Genomic DNA, 19,001 nt, shown 5'->3' with positions numbered 1-19,001 from the left:
GGGGGACAGGATGCTGGCTCAGGCCTTTATCGCCAGCCTGGCAGCCTCAACCGAGCGCGATCGACTCCAAGCACAGACGCTTAGTGAGCGCGAACATTCTTCCATGGAAAGAGAACGCCTTCAAGCGCAGCAACGGAGTGACAACGACCGTATACGTCTAGAGATTAGACGCCTCCAGACGGAAGAGAATATGGGAAGAGACCGGGCCGAAGCCCAGCGCGCCGCCGCCGAAGCCCAGCGCGCCGCTGCCGGTGCCCAAAGAGAAGCAGAGCGTGACCTCGCTCTCACCAAGCGCGAAGCCGAGCGCGACCGATTACAAGCGCAGATAATGGAGCAGCTGATTGCCAGGGTAACCCCCCCTCCCTCCGCACGAGGCTCCAGGGCATCGTCAAGACAAGGGTCAAGGGCACCCTCCCCTACACGATCAAGCGACCCTGAGCCCGACCACCAGAGAGAACCTATACCCCTCTCCGAACCCCTTCCCCGACCGGTCCAAGCGAGACCCAGCTACAGGGAAGAACCGGTCTATACCGCGGAGAGGCTAAATAGACGACTACAGGATCTAGATGACCTGCCAGAGGAAGAAGAAGAGGGAGAGGAGGAGAGTCAAGCCCAACAGTAGCACAGTACTCCACAGGACCAGGAGGTCCAGTACAGCCCAGGCTTTACCCCCGCGGCTCTGCGCTACAGACCCCCGACTCAATTCACGGGTGAGCTTGACGCACGACCAGCCCCGAGGAACAGCACCTGGGTACGAGGGCCATGGTACCCAGCAGGTACCAGCCCACCAAGACACGTAAGAGGAGACTCGCCTAGGAGGCCTCTCCTCCAACGCTCACCGATGTGCCAGCCATCCATGGCATCGTACCTTGGCACACCGACGTTCCCGGACTTCACACACGAGAACAGAGCACAGTACACAGAGCTACGAATGTGCTTAGAGACAATGCTGTCCGATGGAGCTGATGAACCGTACAAATATGCTATCCTACTAAAGCACCTCAAGGTGCCCCGAGCGCACAATATAGCGCTGGCATATTCCACCTCTATTACCCCATACACCGTGGCTCTAGCAGCACTAGACCAAAGATATGGACGCATATGGGACTACGTAATACAAGAGATAAGGAATATTGACCGTCTACCCCCAGCCACAGACAATCGCTCACTAGATGACCTGTCTATCAAGGTACAATCCCTGGTAGGGATGCTGGGGGCGCAAAAGGAAAAGGGTATGCACGAACTGTACGCGAACTCTAATGTCGAGAGGATTTTCGAGAAGCTTCCGCCCGCCCGACAAGAGCGCTTCAGGCGGCAAAGAGACCACCGTGATCCTAACGGTCCCGAGCCATCCCTCCTAGACCTAGCCGACTTCCTGGCGAGAGAAGTCAACAGCCTACGGTTGGATACGTTCATGCGGAGCACACCAAGCTCCAGAGAGGGACCTAGGAGAGCAAACGATGGCCGCAGATTGGTGACCGTCATGCACCAATCAGAATCAGTACCGAGCAACAAGAACCACAGTACCCCCTCGATGAAAGAGAAGTGGAAGATGGTGTGCCCGTACTGCGAAAAGGAACACTGGCTGTCACACTGTGACACGTTCAAGAAGATGACCACCGACGAGGTGAGTCAATGGATAAAGTCCAACCGACGCTGTTACCGATGTGCGCGCAGTCACATGGCAGCCGATTGCCGCTTAAAGAAGAGGTGTAGTCGGTGTGACGGAGCCCACTTAGACGTCCTACACGACAGTAACAGAAGAAAGCCTGCACCCTCAAGCAGCACAAAGGCAAGTGTTATGTACATTGACCCCGCCAGCAGCGGGGGCGCCCGGGTGCTCTTAAAGGTGGTCCGCGTAACATTGAGTTACCAAGACAAGGTCATGGACACTTACGCCATCCTTGACGACGGGTCAGAGAAGACCCTTCTCCTCGCGTCCGCTGCGGCCCAGCTGGGGCTGCGGGGGAGCGAAGACCAGATGACGATTCGGACAATAAGAAGAGATCTAAAGACGATAAAGGGCGAGAATGTCTCCTTCACTATCGCAGCAAGCGGGCAGCCAGAGAGACGGTATAGGATCACCAACGCTTTCACCAGCCAAGACATAGGCCTGTCGCAGTACACCTACCCCATCGCCAAGCTGATGGATAAATATGTGCACCTGCGTCAACTACCTATACCGCTCATAGACGGTGCCACCCCGACCCTGCTGATAGGCTCCGACCATGCAGACCTCATCGTCCCGATGGACCGGGTCCACACAGGGCCCAGAGGCTGTCCTGCAGCAGTCGAGACCCGCCTAGGATGGACACTACAAGGCCCCCTCGCTAGGTCTCTTAACCGAACAGCAGTCACTAGCTGCCTCCACTCCAGAGTGACAGAAGAAGACACCACCCTCCTACAGCATGTCGAGAGGCTATGGACACTAGAGACAATGCCCTTTAAGAATGAAAAGAAAGACATTCGTTCCAAGGAAGACATTTATGCTATAGCCCTCCTCGAGCGGGGGACAAAGAGAGTCAAAGTCAACGGAGTGATGAGATACGCAACTCCACTCCTGAGGCGAGAGGGTATGCCTACCTTCCACGCCCCAAAAGAAGCGACGGAGCGGTATCTATTGAACACAGAGCGGCGCCTAGCCAGAGACCCCGCTCAAGAGACTGTGTACCGCGCTGAGATTGACAAGCTAATCACAGCGGGACACATAAAAAAAATTGACATTAAAGAGGCCGATCAGACGACCGAATCATGGTACGTGCCGCACCACAAAGTCCACCACAACGGCAAGGATCGTATTGTGTTCAACTGCAGCTACCAGATCGGATCACAAAATCTGAATAAAGAGCTCTTGCCCGACCCAACACTCTGCCCCTCTCTACTAGGCGTGTTACTACGTTTCCGCCAAGACAAGGTGGCCATCAGCGGCGACATCAAAGGGATGTTCCTGCAGGTGCGACTAGTGGAGGAGGACAAGCCCCTGCTGCGGTTCCTATGGAGAGAGAGGATCGGGACGAGCAACCATCCATCTATCAATGGGAAGTCCTCCCTTTCGGAACCACATGCAGCCCATGCTGTGCTACGTTTGCACTGCAAAAACACGTCGCAGAGGACCCAGCAGCTGATGAAGAGGTCCGACAAAGTGTAGGAAATAGTTTCTACGTGGACAACTGTCTGCAAAGCGTCTCGACGACAGAAGAAGCCGAGGCCCTCCTACTCAAGCTCCGCGCCTCCCTGATCAAAGGCGGCTTTGATCTCAGGCAGTGGGCCAGCAGCGACCCTCAAGTATTGCGCAGCCTCTCCCCCGAGGACAAGGCAGCAAGCAGCGAGACCTGGATGGCGACCATCCCAGGAGAAGCCCAAGAAATGACATTAGGACTAGTCTGGCGCTTCAAAACAGACTCGCTCCATTATAAAAACACACCCCTGACCAAGGAGCAGGGAAGGTCGACTGCACTACCGACCACAAGACGGAGTGTATACAGAACACTCGCCAGACAATATGACCCGTTGGGATGTATTCTACCTTACACCACCAGGGCAAAGATGATTGTAAGAGCGTTATGGGACAAGGACCAGGGCTGGGACGACCCCATACCCGAACACCTTGCCTCCACATGGAGAGAGTGGGAGACAGAGCTCCGCTCACTCCCAGGTGTCAACATACGCCGCAGCTACTTCCCACCCACAGTGAGGCCGGAGACGTGCCAGATGGACCTGCACGTCTTCAGCGACGCCTCCGAAGTAGCCTACGGTTCGGTGGCCTACTTGCGTGCCCGAGAGGAGGGAGGAGAAATACATACTGCTTTCATCCTGGCTCGCTCAAGAATAGCCCCACGTAAGCAACAATCTATCCCGCGTCTAGAGCTCTGCGCAGCCCTAGCAGGAGCGCAGCTCGCCACGTTAATCCAACGTGAACTCACCCTTCCGGTGCAAAGAACAATCTTGTGGTCAGACTCCACGACTGTACTCACATGGATCCAGTCTGATTCGTGTAGATACAAGGTCTTCGTGGGAGTCAGAATCACAGAGATCCAAGAGTTAACAGAAGCAGCAAGCTGGAGGTATGTGGACACAAAACACAACCCAGCTGACGTCATCACCCGGGGAATGTCCCTGGATGACCTCACCCGCCACAATCTATACAGTGACGGGCCCGAGTTCCTCAAGCTCCCGGAAGAAGAGTGGCCTACACCCACCCCACGGGAAGCGAGTAAAGAGGAGGCAGAAAACAAGAAATCTATGTTCTGTGGATTGACCACACTCGTCTCCACAGACCCCGACATAGACGATTGCCTCACCCTTGAGAGTGCGCAGCTAAAGACATTCCTGTGGCACCACCCAGAGGTTCAGCTCACTACTGACATTACTGCAGCTAACTACGAAGAAGCAGAACTTCTTCTGCTACAACGAGCCCAGAGAGACTCGTTCCCCGACGAGCTAGACTGTCTACAGGGAGCAAAGCCCGTCCCGTCAGACAGCAGATTGCTCCACCTAGCCCCCGAGAGCGACGCCCATAATCTCATCAGAGTGGGTGGTCGTCTGCGGAGAGCTCCAGATTTACCGGATGACGTCAAGTACCCGATAGTCTTAAACAGCCGACACAAGGTCACAGAGCTGATCATAAAGAAATACGACGAGGATGTGCATCACGCCGGGGCAGAGAGAGTCTTCGCGGAGATCAGACGTCGTTATTGGATACTGCAAGGGAGAGAAGCAGTACGACGTTTCCAGCGGACTTGTCTAGACTGTCGTAAATGGCGAGCACAGCCCAGTATACCCCGGATGGCTGACCTACCCCCATGTCGCCTCCGACTCGGCGACAAGCCCTTTCACTCCACCGGTATGGACTGTTTCGGCCCGCTGTATGTAAAGAAAGGAAGAGGGATTGAGAAGCGGTGGGGTATTGTATTCAAATGCATGACCACCAGAGCGATGCACATAGAACTCCTTCCAACCATGAGCACAGACTCATTCCTTATGGCCTTCCGAAGATTCACATCGCGGAAAGGGAAACCGTCTATATTATTGTCTGATCACGAGACAAACTTCAAAGGCAGAGAAAGAGAGCTGAGAGAGAGCTTCCAAGCTATGGGCCCAGAACTTAAGACCCACCTCGCTCCATACCAGATTGATTTCCAGTTTAATCCCCCGAACGCACCTCACTTCGGTGGAACTTGGGAACGAGAAGTACGTTCAATAAAGACAGCCCTGTACGCCGTGCTTGGGGCCCAGACCGTGGCGGAGGAAGTCCTAACGACAGTCCTCACGGAAATCGAGGGAGTATTGAACTCAAAGCCCCTCGGTTACGTCTCAAGTGATGTAGCAGATGTCGACCCAGTCACCCGCAACACACTCTTGATGGGGCGGCTGGACCCCGCGCTACCACAGACAGTGTACAGGCCTGAAGAAGCGAACGGCCGAAGAATGTGGAGGTACAGTCAAGTATTGGCTGACAAGTTTTGGAACAGCTTCCTACTCCACTATCTACCGTCTCTACAGACCCGCCAGAAATGGGTGAAAGAGAGGGACAATTTGACAGAAGGAACAGTCGTCATGATTATCGACCAGTCACTACCCCGAGCTATGTGGCCGGCTGGCCGCGTAAGCAAAGTGATCACCGGTGCCGACGGAAAGGTCAGAGCGGCCGAAGTGCTCGTCCAAGGGCGGATCTACACCCGACCCGTGGCGAGGCTAATAGAGTTGCCAAGGCTCCCAGATACTATTGATGACGACCATGACCCCATGACTTTGTGAACTGCCCTACCCTCACAACAGACATTGAGTAGTGGACAGTGCGGTTAATCTGTCTCTGCTTATCTAATTAGGTGGGACTAATTAGGAGGCGGCTGTTACAAAGGATCAGATTAAACCGAATATATATATTTATTGATTGATATATATTGCATAATATTTGTATATCGTTTGATATCCCTTGTATATTCCTTGTACATATACACGGAATATCCCTTTAACCTAGTACAGACCATAATATTTCATTCTCCTATTGGACAGCGGTCCACAGGCGCCAAGGCCATGCCTCCAAAGTCAGGTTCAAAGTCACCGCCGGGGACATGCCTGGACATGAACGGTATTGCGCAAGGATATGAGACAGGAATAGAGCTGGTACTAGTTTGTTCATCTAAGCATATAAATACGGCGCAGGTGAATACAGAAGCACTTAGAGAGTTACCCAATAAGTGAAGCCTCACCCACGATACGACGTGCGGTGCAGTATGGCCTGTTTGGCCCCAAATAGAGCATTGAGACCGCGTGCGAATTAATAACTGAAGTGTCAGAGTTTAACGCTGTACCGTCGAGTTCGACCTATTCTATTAAGTCAGTAATAGTCTATTCGTGTATAGTGTATCGTGCGGCTAAAGTTCTACGGTGACCAGCATCACCAACGTTTCCTCGTACCATTTAGTGTGCTTATCCAGGCTGGGCTGCTTATCCTGGCGCTTTCACCCGAGGAGCCCTAGACGAGGATCGTGTGGATTATGTACACTGGATAACCTACCCGACGAATGCATAGCCCATTTCGGCTGGATTATATTTGCTTTTGGTCCTGTAATTGATGGAGCGGAGAATCGCCGACACCCACAAGTGTGTGGGATTTACCCTGTGAGGAGCCACGCCGAGTCCGCCTCTCAGAAGTCTGAGGCCGGCTAGCTTTCTTCCATGTGGAGCTACATGCTACGGAGAACAGCTGTATTCGTCTGTGGATCAAGATCTTATTGCACCGTCTCCTGTACTCGGAGTCTCCTTATCATCGTTGACCCAGACTCTACTACCGACAAATCTTCTACCCTTGCTGGCTTACAACTGGGGGGACCCTTCCAGTATCTCCCGCTATATTACTAGTGTACCATAGATATAATTCCCTAAGATTCAGGTTGTATGATTATCTCCTGCGTAATATGAGAATGGACATTCGTTATTGATTTGCCTACGCACATTCCTTTGCCTTATAAGCGCATCCAAAGTGAAGTAAAGTAAAGTATATTATGTACCTTTTGCTGCTAATAAATACTTAAATACAGCTTTGTGTGGAACCGAGTCATTGTGGGGAAGTGTTCATCATTAGATACCTGTGTACTGTATGGCCAGTAGGAATGTACATAAGACGGTAGTGGTTTAATGATACCATACTTATCAATACAGTCAGGGAATTGTACCCCTCAGTTACACAAAGAGAAAATGTTTAAATTGTACAACCTTTCAGCAGTCAGTATGGAATTAATGTATGCTTTCAAAAGTGCTGAATATATGTTTTATGGACCCATAATAGTGATTATTACTATTATTTAAGTTACGTTTTTCCATAATCATGTATTTTGCCATAATCAGGTAGCTGAACAACATTGGCCAAAAAAAAAAATATATATATATATATATATATATATATATATATATATATATATATATATATATATATATATTAGAGGTGGGCATAGATTAATTTTTTTAATCTAGATTAATCTATCTGCAATCCTGGATTTAATCTAGATTAATCTAGATTAAAATGGCTCAAAACAAATAAAAAAAAAACCTGCCGAAGGCATTCAAAATATGTGTGTTCTACCCAAATAATGACCAGAAGTAAGTCCTTACTTTTTCTTTCCTCCTTATGTTTCTCAGGCCAGGTGGCCCATTACACCATGAGCCCATCTCCCGTTTCCAAAATGCATTACAGACTGTTTGAAAAAGCTGTTTTGCTATGATAATTGGTAATGAAATATCAAAATAATGTTCAATAAGATGTACTTGTGTTTAATAAGTTGTTTTATTCAGAAGTTAACACAAATAAATAATATTACCAGTACAGTATCTAGCACACTCTCAGGAGCAAAACAGAAAGAAGCATTTCAAACTTGAACTATGTGACATGGCTTGACTCAATCAGTCTAATCTCTATTTCTCCTTCTTCCACCAGTCACTCAGGCAGACCAGCTTGTTTTATGTAGCGATGTCTACTTATAGTGCCTATAATATTGTTCCCGTTGGGTGCCAATGCAAATCAACTGCTCCAGTGGAGTTGCTCAGTGGCCAATGGTGTCAACTGTGGTTGTACTGGGCAGCTCCCAGGTGTGAATGGAACTGTGTGAATGTGAAGCAGGGCGTTCCTGAACAAGAGCATCTGTGCTCAGCAAATCTACCCTGGGTATATAAAGGTAAAAAAAAAAAAAAATGTATATAAAAAAAGAATAAATTTTTTTTAGATTAATGCGTTAATTATATTATCGCGCAATAATAGTATCGCGTTAACGCAGCACGTTAACGCCGTTAACGGCCCAGCTCTAATATATATATATATATTTATATGAATAATCTTCGGCCTTTCGGCATTCGGTTCCCGGCCAACTGTTTCCTATTTTCGGTATTCGGTTTCGGCCAAGAATGTCCCATTTGGTGCATCCCTAGATGAGAAGAGATGAGAGGAGGGGGTGGGAGAGGAGAAGAGAGAATGGAAGAGGGTAGGAGAGGAGAAAAGGGAAGAATGTATGAGAGGAGAGGAGAAGAGAGGATGAGAGAGGAGAGAAGGGAATAGGGGAGAGGAGAGATGGGAATAGGGTAGGAGAGGAGAGGAGAGTAGAGAAGGGAAGAGGGTAGGAGAGGAGAGGAGAGAAGGGAAGAAGGTATAAGAGGAGAGGAGAGGAGAAGAGAGGAGAGGAGAGGAGAGGAGAGGAGAGGGGAGAGGAGAGGAGAGGAGAGGAGAGGAGAGGAGAGGAGAGGAGAGGAGAGGAGAGGAGAGGAGAGGAGAGGAGAGGAGAGGAGAGGAGAGGAGAGGAGAGACGGGAAGAGGGAGAGGAGAGGAGAAGAGAGGAGAGAAGGGAAGAGGAGAGGCGAGGAGAAGAGAGAAGGGAAGACGAGAAGAGAGGAGAGAAGGGAAGAGGAGAGGCGAGGAGAAGAGAGAAGGGAAGAGGAGAGGAGAGGAGAAGGGAAGAGGAAAGGAGAGGACAATACAGCAGGGATGTATACTCAATTAGATTTGCAGGTTTTCTACCTGTTAAACTGTAGCCCTATTTTCAGAAATTCCGCCCAAGTAAGTGGAAGATTGCTCCACTTCTACAAGGTCAATTTGCATGTTGTTGGTATCTAGGAGCATCTAGGGACCTGGGGGTATGTATTCCCAGTGTCAGAGATATTGTGTCTGTTACTAGGCTTGAGTAAATTGTGATGAAACAAAGAAGAATATAAATCATGATTATTTTGTTGCATCTGTGCCGGTGAATAACATTGAGGTTCTTTTGATTACGCTCACTGAGCTCATTCAGCACCTTCTTGAGATCAAGTGTACAGAAAATCTAAGCAAATGAATAAAGGGAAGATGATTAAACAGAAGGATTTGTAGATAAAGTAATAAATTATAATCCATTTTAATTATAAATTCATATTTGACCTTGAACTTGACCTTATTATGGCCAAATCATATGGATCACACATATCTATGGATAGGGAAAAAGCTCATCTTTCCCATGGCAGTAGTGAATCTGGATTTAGTAATTTCCTCTCGGTTTTACGATAAAAGAGAGATAGAATTAGCATTTTTCCGATAAATTCTTATTTTCGGTAAATCTTAAAAACATCGGTAAACAAACGTAGTGCTGAAAATATACACGACTGCTGTTTTGATAGGGTTAAGGTCTTTACTCTTAGCTACATTTGAAAAAGGAACACAACGTTAATACGGTCTGTATAGATAGATTTATGATAAAAACAGCAGGATCCCTGAATGTTTATTCATTCATTCATATTGACTTGACCTCTAAAATAAGTGTTAAGTGAGAAATAGTGAAATAGAGTTGGCCCCCTCCATCCATCTCTCAACTAGGGCTGAGCCCAAACGTTCGAATGTTCGAACCTTCGTTCGTTACGTTGGCATTCGAATTCTAAATCAACATTTGAATTTTTATTTTTATTTTGTATGTGTCTATTCATTCTGTTTAAACCAATGGGTTTTTTCTTCACAGTTGCAGATAAAGATTAGGCTACACTAATATTATAGTATTAAAATAAACTGATGAGTTATATTCATTAAAGAAAGTTGATTTAATAAAGAAAAAGTCTCATTTAATCAGATTAATCACTTTATTCAAATTGAGTATTTAGAAAAAAAATATATATATATATATAAACTAAAAGGAGAATACCTTCAAGGGAAAGAAGGGACCGCACACTCCACAGGACTGATTTTTGCTTTTTTATTGTTGCACAACGCCTTTCGCTATCGCTTCCTCAGGTGCTATGCAGCAGGTGTCAATGATCATCATTATGTACAGCATACTCCACCACACATCGTAACACATCAAGCCCATTGGCTACTGTAAAGTGTCACAGCCAACTAAGTGACACTGGGTAGTATGACATCCTGATCTTATATATGATTATGGGGAATGTCTGTAGATTCTTCCTGGACAATGGAATCAATGGAATCAATTTCAGTTTATCAATCAGTTTATTGTATATATTTGTTTTAAATCTTATGGGTTATATATGTTACTATATGTGTCTAGATGTGATAGGCCTTCTGGCTGGTAAACGCCCAGTCAGAAAGGAATTGAGTAGAAACACGTTATGTGTAAACACATGTTAAGTGCCACAAGTCAACGAGTGACACTTTGTATAGTGTTCTTGTGTTTGTTGTGTATGATTGGAGCTATGTATGTGACCTGTATATTCTTTATACACTTTAAAACTACACTACAGTTAATATGCAGTCAGACGGGAAACAGAAACCTTTTGATAATGCATGGAGCTGCACAGTGTCCATTTCTCTGGAATGTGCAAAAAAAAGGGAGTGACCCACACACAGGCTGGGATGTGAGCAGAGGAGTGAATCTCTGCCTACAAGAGTTAACCCTTTATACATTATAATACAAAAATATACATACATATTATACTTTAAACTACAAAATACATATTTGATGTGTGATCAATCAGTGTACCTGTATATATCTGTATATGTATGTGTTGGGCTATGTAAGATATATTACAGCAGTCTGCCTCGTCCTCGTCTCAGAACGAAAGAGGCCCATGGAGGACGAAGGGGAGTCAGGAAGTTAACCCTTACAGTGAGGAAGCAGAACAGACATGCATTCATGTTCTGAGGTAATGGGGTTTTCCCAGTAGATGTAATGACTAGAAGGGGAGGAGTACATCCTTACTGCGTATTGTACGTTGGCTGGTGAGATGACATCCCTGTGACATCGCTGTTTTTGGACCAATAGAGATATGAGGCAGGATCAGTATAAAGATGACTGTTCCTCCTTCGAGGAGCCAGATTTTTGAGAGATTTTGAAGATTTACAAGCAGGCACAAGCCGTGCCAGATGAGATGTTTTTGTTTTATACTTCTTTTAACTGAGTTGGATATTTCCAATGAAGTCTCATTTGTAACTTGCTTTTTCTAAATAAAAACAGCTTTTTATAATATATCTTTTGAGTCCTTGGACTGATTTCCAGTAGCAATGTGCGCCGATGCCAGCCGACGCCCTGAGTTCCAATGGAGGGTGACTATACATGTACTGTAACCATACAGATTGAATCAACTGACTGGTTAATGCTTTTCAGCTAAAAGAAATATATATATATTAGGGCTGTCAGTTTATCGCGTTAATTAGATTAATTAATTACACAGCAAATTATCGCGTTATGAAAATTAACTAAAAATTAATTACAAAAAAAAAGTTTATTTTTTTTTTATTTTTTTTATAATATTTTTTTTGTATCTCATTCATTCCATAAGAATGTAGAATACACATTTACAGATTTTTTTTTAATATGGTCCATTTGCATGTTCTTGGTATCTGATTCTAGGGACATCTATGAATCTCAGGGAATGTATTCCCAGTGTCAGAAATACTGTGGGCTAGATCCACAAAGAATGGATTGCACAGTGCAAGTTGCACCCTTACTTAAAATTCATTATGAAAATGGGGGACCCTGATGTAAACAAGACGAAAGTCTTTCTCTGATCTGAATCCCCTTAACAATTGTGTGTATTGAGCCGTACTGTATTGTACCCATTCTGCAATCTGTTAATAACATTTTCATTCAATCACTCAATCTGCGCTGTGATTGATTGAATGAAAATTTTATTTTTAGTAAATTGTAATGAACCAAATGAGAATATCAATATTTTTTTTGTTATCTTTGACTGTGAATAACACCATGCTCAAATTGACCAGACCTGAAAAATCTAAGCAAATTAATAGATGGAAGATGATTAAACAGAAGGTTTTGTAGATACAGTACTGAATTCTGCCATCCGGACACATGCAATTTGAAATATGATTATAGAATATAGAATATCAGGCATAAAATGGTTATGCGATTAAAATGCGATTAATTAGATTAATTAATTACAAATCCTGTAATTAATTAGATTAATTTTTTTAATCGCCTGACAGCACTAATATATATATGTATATGCTATGTACTGTAGAAATACTATACATGGAAATGTGTGTTTTGCGGGTTCCGGTATCTCTGTGTCCAGACGGACTCTGTCGAGTTATGTGGGACCTCGACCGTCTGAATCACTGCAGGGTTAGACGGTCGGTTCCGCTGACGGAGGAGGGGGGGGGAAACAGGAGATGCTGGGGCGTGCAAACAATGATTTACGAGTTAGTACAGTGGTAATACTTATCAACAAAGTAGTAATACAACCAAGCTTTCAATTGAGCAGTATTACAAGCCCTTTCGTAAAATAATAATGATGATGATGATGATGATAATAACAAAATAATTGTTTTTATATGCTATAAGAGTTCTCCTAAGACATACAATCGGTTTATTTCAAACAAGAAGAGATTAACAACTCTTCATGATTACATTTCATATCAACTGGATATAACTAGACCAGTGACTTGAAGTAATCTAGACAGAAATAGTAATTGACTCGAGAACTTGGCGAGTTTAGCACCTCGCCGGGGGATATCGAGCGGCCACGGGTTTTATATCTCGAGTAGGTGATTGAGATATATAGAGACGACCTGTAGCTCTTTTCATGGCGTCCCTTGGGTTAGGGCTGAGATCGGTAAGATAACAGCCAAAATAAAATAAACTAGAAATATTGAAAAAACGGAGAACCGAGCTTTAGAATACACCAGTCAAAGGATATTGATCTGTATGGCCCTCGGTGGAAAGCAGTGGCAAATTAAAGGCATCTGCATAGTGGGGGCATTGCTGGTGGAGCGGTTGAGGCCGCAAAATTGGATTAAAGAAAAAGAAAGTAAAGAAAACCCTCTCTCTAAAATGTCTGGCAGTTTAGAGAGACATCAGCGCAGCCATACAGGCTGGCAGCGCCAGCTAACGAGCTGGTGCTAACTGGATGGCTACCTAGCCCGAGGCTACGTGACGCTAGCTAAAACGGCGCGTTCACTGGAATGCAGGCTAACTAAGCCACAAACGAGCTAAATGCTAACTGGATGGCTACCTAGCCCGAGGCTACGTGACGCTAGCTAAAACGGCGCGTTCACTGGAATGCAGGCTAACTAAGCCACAAACGAGCTAAATGCTAACTGGATGGCTACCTAGCCCGAGGCTACGTGACGCTGCCAAAACGGCGCGTTCACAGGAATGCAGGCTAATTAGCCACAAGCTAACTGAATGCTAACTGGATGGCTACCTAGCCCAAGGCTACGTGACACGCTGCCAAAACGGCCGTTCACAGGAATGCAGGCTAACCAGCCACAAGCTAACTGAATGCTAACTGGATGGCTACCTAGCCCAAGGCTACGTGACACGCTGCCAAGACGGCCGTTCACAGGAATGGAAGCTAACTAGCTCACCATCGGCTAACAAGCCAGTGCTAACACCCATGAGCTGGCCCTAGCCAGACGAGAGCCAACCAGCTCACCACAGGCTAACAAAGCCAGGAGCTAACAGCAGGCTAAATAGCCGGAGCTAGCAACCAACGCTAGCTCAGGAGGAGCTAGCACAAGAGATGCTAGCTCAGGAGGAGCTGGCACAACCAACGCTAGCTCAGGAGGAGATAGCACAAGAGAAGCTAGCTCAGGAGGAGCTGGCACAACCAACGCTAGCTCAGGAGGAGCTAGCTCAAGAGAAGCTAGCCCAGGAGATGCTAGCTCAGGAGGAGCTGGCACAACCAACGCTAGCTCAGGAGGAGCTAGCACAAGAGAAGCTAGCTCAGGAGGAGCTGGCACAACCAACGCTAGCTCAGGAGGAGCTAGCACAAGAGAAGCTAGCTCAGGAGGAGCTGGCACAACCAACGCTAGCTCAGGAGAAGCTAGCACAAGAGAAGCTAGCTCAGGAGAAGCTAGCACAAGAGAAGCCAGCCCAGGAGATGCTAGCACAACAGATGCTGGCGCAGCAGACGCTAACTCAGGAGAGGCTGGCGCGGCAGATGCTAGCTCAGGAGAAGTTGGCACGGGCAGCTCAGAAGAAGCTGGCGCAGCAGATGCTAGCTCATGAGAAGCTGGCGCAGCAGATGCTCGCTCAGGAGATGCAAGCACAAGAGACGCTAGCTCGCATGTTGAGACATCTCAAAGGACTAGAGATCCCCGAAAGGGCCTCAATGGACCAACTGATGGAAAGAGAAGTAAGGACCCCCGGTCAAGATCCAGGGGATAACATGGTGGAGAAACTAATCCCACAGGTGCGAGACGGGAGCATGTCTCTCAATGATGCAGCAGGATCAGTCATGAATGGAACACCTATGCAAGGATCATGCTTACTGCTTGAAAAGCTATTCAGAGGAGTCCCAGGGGGTAACCTACTGGCAGCCCGATGCGCAGCATGGTCACAAGACCAGTTACGTATCGAATGTATGCTGTATGACCAAGTCAAAATGCTATCTGACAAAAGGGGGGCCTCCCAGGAGTTCCCCCCGAAAACAACCAAGGACAGAACAGGGAAAAAGAAGTACCAATACCTACCTGCAGACGAGTGGACCGCACTAACTCCAGAACAGCAAGCAGAGGTGAGGACAAAAAGGGAGGAATTCTAAGCCCGGAAGGAGAATCAATAGTATCCTTACCTTCTGGGGCCCTGACACATGACACTCAAGCAAGTGCAAACTGCACTTGACATACAGCTCATCTGTCAAGAGGAATAATATAAAGTGTTATTGTCATTTAGGAAGAAACATGACATAGAATACTACATGCATTTTGTATATATTTTAAGTATAATATGTAAAGATGTCCGTCCTTGCTCTAAACCCAGAGTAAAGTGAAGTGAATTTGTAATCTATTTCATTCAGAAGGGATTTCCTGACAGCAACCATTTGGTGGGTTAGCACCCTACCAGCCATATCAGCTGCATGAGATGTACACTCACCAGCGCCTATGGGTAAAAAATTGAGACTCTGCAAACTCTCATCAAGCTTAGCACCTTGACGCGGGGGGACAGAGCGAGCATCAGGGTCTCTGTATCCGACGGGCCCATCAGATTTGTGGGGACTTGGAAGCCTCAGCATACAGGACGCTGTGGTGCTTAGGCGGCCAAGTCACTGGTTTATAGGTCTGTCATAACGGATTGGAGGTTCTGGGGCTTAGAACATGAGTTCAAGTGAGTTGGGCTTTATACTATTTAAATAGGTATCAAAAGCTGAAAGAATATGAACCGAAATGACTGCTGTCAGGTGCCTCTGGAGTAGAATTAATTACAGATTTGAAAAAACCAAACGTAGAAGGTTCTACTCAAAGAAAGAATCACACTTAAAGTATATTTTTGTGATTGCAGTAAAAGTTTACTCACGACTAAAAAGTAACGTAATGTTTACTTACAGTCAAAAACGTAGAAGGTTCTACTCAAAGAAAGAATCACACTTAAAGTATATTTTTGTGATTGCAGTAAAAGTTTACTCACGACTAAAAAGTAACGTAATGTTTACTTACAGTCAAAAACGTAGAAGGTTCTACTCAAAGAAAGAATCACACTTAAAGTATATTTTTGTGATTGCAGTAAAAGTTTACTCACGACTAAAAAGTAACGTAATGTTTACTTACAGTCAAAAACGTAGAAGGTTCTACTCAAAGAAAGAATCACACTTAAAGTATATTTTTGTGATTGCAGTAAAAGTTTACTCACGACTAAAAAGTAACGTAATGTTTACTTACAGTCAAAAACGTAGAAGGTTCTACTCAAAGAAAGAATCACACTTAAAGTATATTTTTGTGATTGCAGTAAAAGTTTACTCACGACTAAAAAGTAACGTAATGTTTACTTACAGTCGAAACCTAAGTAGAAAAATAGGTACCAGGTCACCTGAACTAGAAGTAACCTAATGTTTACTTAAAATCAGAATAAGTCCTGCATAAGTCCTGCTACTGTGACGGAAGTGGAACCAGCGTAATAATACAGGCTGGTGTTATCAGCAGGAGCTGAGTCTATAAGAGGCTACATAGCCTGAATCTACAAGCTGGCTAACTAGCCAGAGCTAACACCAGACATAACAGTAACTAACTACCCAGTCTGGACCGAGACAAGCACAACACAGGGTCGACCCCCTGTGCAAGAAGGAAGTGGACGGAAACAACAGTCCGAAAGGCCTGTGGACAATGTGCGCTGGTAAGGGGGACAAAACCTGAACCAGTGCCATCGAGACGAATAGCAGTATCTGAGAGCAGGACTGAAACTACTGGAGGAAGCGGGTGTAATGGCCCAATACTCTGTACCCTACCAGCCCAATACGAACGGGGTGGCAGAGAGAGCTGTACGCTATATGAAGGATCAGATGATCAAAGTGGATATGTTGCGATCCTGGAATGAACCGACCTCCCTCCTTAGGATACACCAAGGAGACCGACAGCACAGATCGGACCGGAAGGATCAGAACCTGCCCTATTTCGGGCCAGGAGCATTCTTAGACGGGGGGAGGTCCCCCGGAGTCAGTGGACGACGCAGCGAATGGCAAGAAGGAATATACTGACTCAGGTCAGAACTCGGAAATGGAGGAAGACCGGGCTAGGTCAAGCTCCAGAGCATCCTCAAGGTCCTCATCTAGACCTCCCAGACCTCCCAGACCTCCTAGACCTCCCAGACCTCCCAGACCTCCTAAACCTCCTAGACCGGACAGAGAGACATCGGCCTGGACCCAGGTTACAGGGCGACGAGAGCCCTGAATGGACCTGAAAGAGAGAAAAGAAATTAGTCCTCTGTGGACTGTATCTGTGATGTCCTGCGAGGCCTACGGACAGGGTCACACGACCAGGCCAACCACCCTTCAATAAAGGACTGCTGCTACAATTCTCGGGGACCCGTGGGGTCGCCCGAGAAGTGACAATTCAACCTACCTCAAACTATGGGAGAGATCCAAGAGGTCAGAGGGGGTGACCCCAAGATGGCCAAGATGACCAAGATGACCACACGATGACCACCAGGTGTTGTCTTCAGGTGCGTTGGCCGGGAACAACAGATGCAAGTCTTCCCGCCGGATACCAAGCAACAACGTGACCCCTATCCTGTCGAGCCGTCCAGCCAGGGAACAACAGATGCAAGTCTTCCCGCCGGCTACCAGGGTAACAAGGTACCAAGATGGCAGAGGGGGTGTGGAGAGTCACAGCCACGTGACCCCGCAGTCGCCATCTCGTCCCCCAGTATAGACGCTACTAAGACAATGGAAAATGACCGACCAGGATGACAGAGGGGGTGTAAAGTGTCACAGCCAACTAAGTGACACTGGGTAGTATGACATCCTGATCTTATATATGATTATGGGGAATGTCTGTAGATTCTTCCTGGACAATGGAATCAATGGAATCAATTTCAGTTTATCAATCAGTTTATTGTATATATTTGTTTTAAATCTTATGGGTTATATATGTTACTATATGTGTCTAGATGTGATAGGCCTTCTGGCTGGTAAACGCCCAGTCAGAAAGGAATTGAGTAGAAACACGTTATGTGTAAACACATGTTAAGTGCCACAAGTCAACGAGTGACACTTTATATAGTGTTCTTGTGTTTGTTGTGTATGATTGGAGCTATGTATGTGACCTGTATATTCTTTATACACTTTAAAACTACACTACAGTTAATATGCAGTCAGACGGGAAACAGAAACCTTTTGATAATGCATGGAGCTGCACAGTGTCCATTTCTCTGAAATGTGCAAAAAAAAGGGAGTGACCCACACACAGGCTGGGATGTGAGCAGAGGAGTGAATCTCTGCCTACAAGAGTTAACCCTTTATACATTATAATACAAAAATATACATACATATTATACTTTAAACTACAAAATACATATTTGATGTGTGATCAATCAGTGTACCTGTATATATCTGTATATGTATGTGTTGGGCTATGTAAGATATATTACGGCAGTCTGCCTCGTCCTCGTCTCAGAACGAAAGAGGCCCATGGAGGACGAAGGGGAGTCAGGAAGTTAACCCTTACAGTGAGGAAGCAGAACAGACATGCATTCATGTTCTGAGGTAATGGGGTTTTCCCAGTAGATGTAATGACTAGAAGGGGAGGAGTACATCCTTACTGCGTATTGTACGTTGGTTGGCTGGTGAGATGACATCCCTGTGACATCGCTGTTTTTGGACCAATAGAGATATGAGGCAGGATCAGTATAAAGATGACTGTTCCTCCTTCGAGGAGCCAGATTTTTGAGAGATTTTGAAGATTTACAAGCAGGCACAAGCCGTGCCAGATGAGATGTTTTTGTTTTATACTTCTTTTAACTGAGTTGGAGTCTCATTTGTAACTTGCTTTTTCTAAATAAAAACAGCTTTTTATAATATATCTTTTGAGTCATTGGACTGATTTCCAGTAGCAATGTGCGCCGATGCCAGCCGACGCCCTGAGTTCCAATGGAGGGTGACTATACATGTACTGTAACCATACAGATTGAATCAACTGACTGGTTAATGCTTTTCAGCTAAAAGATATATATATATATATATATATATATATATATATATATATATATATATATATATATATATATATATATATATATATATGTATATGCTATGTACTGTAGAAATACTATACATGGAAATGTGTGTTTTGCGGGTTCCGG

This window comes from Notolepis coatsorum (assembly GCF_963971535.1).
Source record: "Notolepis coatsorum genome assembly, chromosome: 5".
In the NCBI taxonomy this organism is placed as follows: domain Eukaryota; kingdom Metazoa; phylum Chordata; class Actinopteri; order Aulopiformes; family Paralepididae; genus Notolepis; species Notolepis coatsorum.
The sequence above is the reverse complement of the archived record's forward strand: the minus strand, read 5'-3'. Positions refer to the sequence as shown.